The sequence below is a fragment of the Rutidosis leptorrhynchoides genome, chromosome 4 (assembly GCF_046630445.1).
Source record: "Rutidosis leptorrhynchoides isolate AG116_Rl617_1_P2 chromosome 4, CSIRO_AGI_Rlap_v1, whole genome shotgun sequence".
Lineage (NCBI taxonomy): Eukaryota > Viridiplantae > Streptophyta > Magnoliopsida > Asterales > Asteraceae > Rutidosis > Rutidosis leptorrhynchoides.
Window position 1 is genome coordinate 370,165,937 of NC_092336.1, and position 6,182 is coordinate 370,172,118.

Consider the following 6,182-nt stretch of genomic DNA (forward strand, 5'->3'; position numbering starts at 1 on the left):
TATCTCAAAGCTACTGCCAAACGTGGTTTTTGGTATCCCAAAGACCAGGATTTTGAACTAATTGAGTATTCGGATGCCGACTTTGCAGGATGTAAAATAGACAGGAAAAGTACTACTGGTAGTTGCCAGTTACTGGGTGGTAGGCTAGTCAGCTGGACGAGCAAAAAGTAAAATACTGTGTCCACATCTAATGCTGTAACAACCTGACTTTTTCTGTTACTATCGTTACTTGTCCGTTAAATAATTAACGGTGATTACTTAGACTTTATTGGTTTGATGGATTTAATTGGATACTTGATCCTAGTGGATTACTTGAATTAATATGTCATATTAATTTATGAACTTGTTTCGAATGACAAAATACCTAGAAAACGACACGATTAAGAAAATCGCCTAGAAAGCTTTACAGTTTACGGAACTTAGATAAACGAGAAAATAATTATTTTTAATAATTATTAACTTTAAGAAAAACATATTTAATTTATTATATATTTAATGAATTAAACTTAGTGGAATGCATTTTAACGACCAGTTAACATTCCGGGAATTGGAATTCGGTTTCGGTTAACGGCAACTAGAAACGAACCACACTTAGCGTACTAGCAAGCCAAAGCATAATGTAATTTAATTATAATAATTATATTATATAATTATTATGTTTTAAGATTACTTTCAATTTATTATAATTTATATAGATTAAAAACGCGAGAAATTAACGTTTATCGATCCGGTTTGCATTTCGGGTAACGACACTTAATGAGTACACTTAAGAAACTTATCTAGCAACATTTGTGAGCCCATGGACTCCCTTTTGGACCCTTTGGCCGAATTCCCATCACCCCACCCGTTTATGTGATTAATTTTAGCCCATGTGTGATTAACTAGTGATTTAAGCCTTTACCTAATTAAGGAAATAAGTATAAAAAGGCATTTAATCACAACTCTTCCACCCCTAATCCTAAGCCACAACTAAAATCAGCCCCAAACACCATCATCATCATTGATCACTTCATCTTCATCAATCACCATCAAAAATTGCTTGTTTGCTTGAACCTTCAACACGAAAGTGCTTCCTTTAATCGTCCTCTATGCATTGATATAAACAATTTGATCTCTAGAGGTATAAATTCACTAACCTTAATCTTCTTAGATCTGATTTTAATCAATTACATAGTGTATTAAAGTTTAGTGCTCAATTGATGTTGTATAGAGTTGTCGTTTATCGTTTAATTGCTCGATTGTGGTTGTTTGCATGAAAAACGAATTTGCATCTTTTGAATCTGATAAAATTGACTTATAAAATGATCTTATAATGTGTTTAGATGAACAGATCTTGAAAAGTTATTAAGTTTGGACTTTGATTTCGCTTGATTTCGTTGTCGTATGCTCAAGATATGATTAATCGAAGTTTCGTTAGGGTTTCACATGATATACGAATTTTATGAGTTATGTACTTTGTGATTTAGCTATTGAAATATGTACCATTGTATTATTTGTGAAAAATCATGCATGTTGGACTTAATATTTGCGTCAAAAGCTTTTGTAATGCTCTCGGTGTGTCAAAACGAAGATTTGGCTTTTAAAGTGTGCTGAAACTGTTTTCGAATGCAAACAAAATTACCTAGAGTGAATTAGAAATTGATTGAGGCTTTGATCTTCTGGAATATGTTAGTTAATATGTTTATTGATGTATTTAATTTGCATTCTAACTTCTAAAAATGTGAATTGACATGAGTTATAAGCTTGACCAAATGATATGTCTGTTTGTTGAATAAAACTGAAGGGTCTGTAAAGATTGACTAATATGTACAAATTGGCTAAATAAATGTCTTTGATTATTTTATCACTGAGACTTGGTGATGTCTGGAGTCATCTGTAATTGGCCGTTAGTTAAAATATATATTTTTTATATTTTATGAGAAATGTTTCACAACTAATGTGCGTGCAGAAACGGATTTGGTAAACCGTAACTAGACCTTTTCTGAAACCCGACTTGTAGACATCATATGAGGCCCTGGCTAGACTTTTTAGAATTGATTTTGAGTCTATTTTTGATCTGAGGTTTTCCATGTTTCTATGAATTATGTGCTAAGAGTTATACTCATGTTTTTCTATGATGCACGTATTTTAAGGACATGCGAATGTGCAAATTGCTAAACTATGAACTGTAACATGTTTGACTTAGGTTTGACATGTTGACCATGATTGCATGACCTACTGAGGTGTTTGACTTTAGTTGATCACTTTGACCGAGTTGACTTTTGAGTTGACTTTGGTTGACTTGCCTGGACCAGTTGACTTTTGCATGCATATTGAGTCATTCTGAGCACTAGGACTTTGCGTACACTATGAGTTAACATAGTGTGACCTATATGTATACTTAAGATGACCTATTTGACTAGTTTACGTTGTTCGTTCGTAGTTGTTCGACTACTGTACGGTTTTACTAAGAGATTTCAGTGCTTTTGCTAAGGTGAGTCTACAGTCCGTTTTTCATCAACATTTTTGGGATGAGATACATGCTGCTTTTGAAACTGTATCTTAAAATATTTTTATAATTGTTTTACATATTAGGAACGAGTAACTAAACTATATACATATGAGTTCAGATCAAAAATCCATTAGCTTGATTATATTAATTACATTTTGTAAGCTCGACTTATAGGGACGGTACCGTTAGGTTTGACAAACCTCGCCTCAACCTACGAGGTTCTTATTTTGTTGTTACTTGTATACCTGATCAGTGTATGCTTAGAAAGGGTAAAGGGAAGACGTGTAGCGCTTTAGCTATCCGCGGGTTAAAGTTTTATAATCAAGTGCTCATGATAAATGTATACCTTTACGAAGCTTTTTAGAAATCTCGTGGCCTAACTTACGATGAACGTTACTTAAACTTGATGTTTACAAACTTGAAATTAGACATGGTAATGTCTATAAACAGATGAAATGAAAAGAACTTTTTGATGTCACCCATAGTTGAAACTCGACATCTCTGATTACAAACAGTTTAACACTTGGCATTTGCTGTTTGCAAACTTTTGAGAACTGGTTTTCGACAAATGATCTATGGAAAATGTTTTATGAAACATATGATGAGGTATTAGTTTCTTCTGCTGTAGAACATTACTGTTATGTAGAAGTCAAGTCAAGCACTGGGACCAGAGTTAACATTCTGTTAATGGATTTTGATGGGGTGTTATAGTTGGTATCAGAGCTTTGGCTATAGGGAACTAGGATACATTAGTGTGTCTAACCGTAGGGCGCATTAGTGGGTCTAGTCTATAGCCGTGTACTTAGAATGACTGTTATACACCATGCTTGCACTGTTTGCTCTACAAAGCTACACGTAGGGCTACATATTATATATCACACGCATATACGCATCTATACCCATAATGATATGGACTTGGACTAGATATAAGATTTCACGATCACATACGTACACACGACGCGGGACTTAAGATAATTAAGTTGACTACGCTATCTTGAACTTATGGAGTAATGTCGAATGAATATGTGAGATAGCGTAGTGTAATGACCGGGATTACATTACGGTAACTCATATAGAAGTTCCAACATCGCAAAATAAGGAATTGGGAGTGAGTCAAGTAGGTTACTAGGATAAACACCGTTTAGAACATGAAGCGTATAATCTCAAATATGTGTAGAAATTTACACTGTGCGAATTAATTGCTATTATAACCTATAAGAAGTGTGTAATCACGTCACAACTTGTCACTAGTCGACATTGTCCGTCACCACTGAACACTACTCAGCACTACGAAGACACTTCTTGGACATACTCGTCATCTCATACCACTACTCCTTACCACTCATTGTTTCTAACTACTACTCGACACCGTCTCTCACTGCTAGACACGACTGATCACTACTTTGTCATTGCTTGTCATTACTAGTTACTACTTAATGCTACTCGTTGCTACTTACCACTATTGAGTACTACTCATCACTACTAGCACCTCCACGATTTACTACTAGCTACTATGCATCACGCCTCATTTTTGATATTCCTTGTAGTAGATATTGTCTACTTGACTTTCGACTTACCTATCATTCAGCCACCCGAAGTTTCACGATTTTGCTTTCCAATACGAGCCTACCGGAAGAGGTATTCACACCCTCCCTCATAAAGGGTACCTCGTTCTCCTTCACCACCGATGCGGGACAAGCCTGATAACTCACCATGCTATCAACATCAACTTCAGTACGAGTTTGTTCTTACTCATCAATCATATTGTTTATATACTGTCAACACCGGTACTAATCGAAGCTTTATCACTAGAGAATTCCGTCACAACATTTAGAATCCAATATCTGCCTTAGACAACGTGAACTCTATAAAATGCATCGTGATTGATGTCATGTTAGTTTACGGAGGTCCAGTTTTAAGAAGGTTGATCGTACCATCCCATCGTAAACGTCTCTCACCCGAAAATCATGCCAAACTTTAATCGACGATTGTTCCTAAACCTTTGCAAATTAGAAGTTAAGACCCATACCGTTAAGCTCATAACAACTTTCTGGACCGAACATTACGTTTTTCAACGATTGGCGAGCCATTACAATAGAAATCTACTTGAGCAATGTTTGGAGCCAAACTATTTTACTTGGACTACCATATTTCTTTTATTTGACCTTGTGGTTGGAATGGACTGGTTATCTAAGAATAAAGCTGACATCGTTTGTCACCAGAAAGCGATTCGCATACCTGTTACCAATGACAAACCTTTGATGGTGTATGGAGAGCGAAGCAATACACCGTTATAATTCATTAATTATTTAAAGGCCCAAAAACACATAAGAAAGGGTTGTCTTGCTATGCTGGTTCACGTGAGCAAAACTGAATCTGAAGGCAAGAAACTCTAAGATGTGCCAATTGTTAGAGAATTTCCCGATGTTTTTCCTAATGAGTTACCCGGACTACCTCCGCATAGAGATGTAGAGTTCCAGATTGACTTAATGCCTGGAGCGGCACCTGTAGTGCACTGATGTTAAAGCTAAGGGGTATAAAATACTATTAAATTTTAGAAGAAAATACTATTAAATACGATACAATTTTACACAAGATATTTATTTATTTATAGAATGGATATACTTAAACCTTGCTACAACACTTATAGGCAGTGTACCTAATCGTACAGCAGTGTAGTTTTTAGTAAGTCCGGTTCGTTCCACAGGGAAAATCTTTAAACAAAGCATAACGCTATATTAGTTTACTTTTATAAAAATACAAATATATATAAGTAATATTATTATTATAAAGGGGGATTCTTACCGTTTAATGACCGGTTTGTCGATTTTAAAACTTTAGTCGCAGTTAAAACCAAATGTAAAATATTAAATAAATAAAAGACTTAATTTAAAGCGTAAAGTAAATAACGATAATGAAATTGCGAATAATAAAAATGCGATAAAATAAACTTGCGATAATTAAAAAGTACGATAACTAAAAGTGCAATTAAATACAATAACAATAAATAAAAGTGCTATAATTAGAAGTGCAATTAAATATGAAATAAAGGAAATTAAATATGAAATAAAAGAATTATGCTTATTTAAACTTCCGTAATCATAATGTTTGACGTTTTGATTTTAGTTTTATGCCCATGGGTTAATTGTCCTTTGTCCTGGATTATTTAATATGTCCGTCTGGTTTTTGTCCATAACAGTCCATCAGTCATAAATATAAAGTGCGAGTGTCCTCGTCAAATTATTCTTATACCTGAAGTTAAATATTCCAACTAATTGGGGACTTAAACTGTAACAAGATTTTAATACTTTGTTTAATAATTACACCAGGATGTCGACTGAGTGTAACCCAAGGTTTTAATACTTTGTTAACAATTATTCCAAGTGTCCTTGTACATAATTTCACTCCTGTTTTAATAATTCTAGTGACTATTAATCCATTCCCGTGTCCGGTTAAATGAACGATTATTTGTACATATAAATACCCCGCCCATCGTGTCCGATTGAGTGTATATGGTTATTTATAGGGATGTCCAATTGTAAATCTTTATATTAACATTAACAAACTATCATTTAGTTAAACAAATATAAAGCCCATTAATAGGCCATAGTCTAATTTCCACAAGTGTCGTTCTTTTTGTCCAAACCCCAATTATGGTACAAAGCCCAATTACCCAATTTTAGTAATTAGC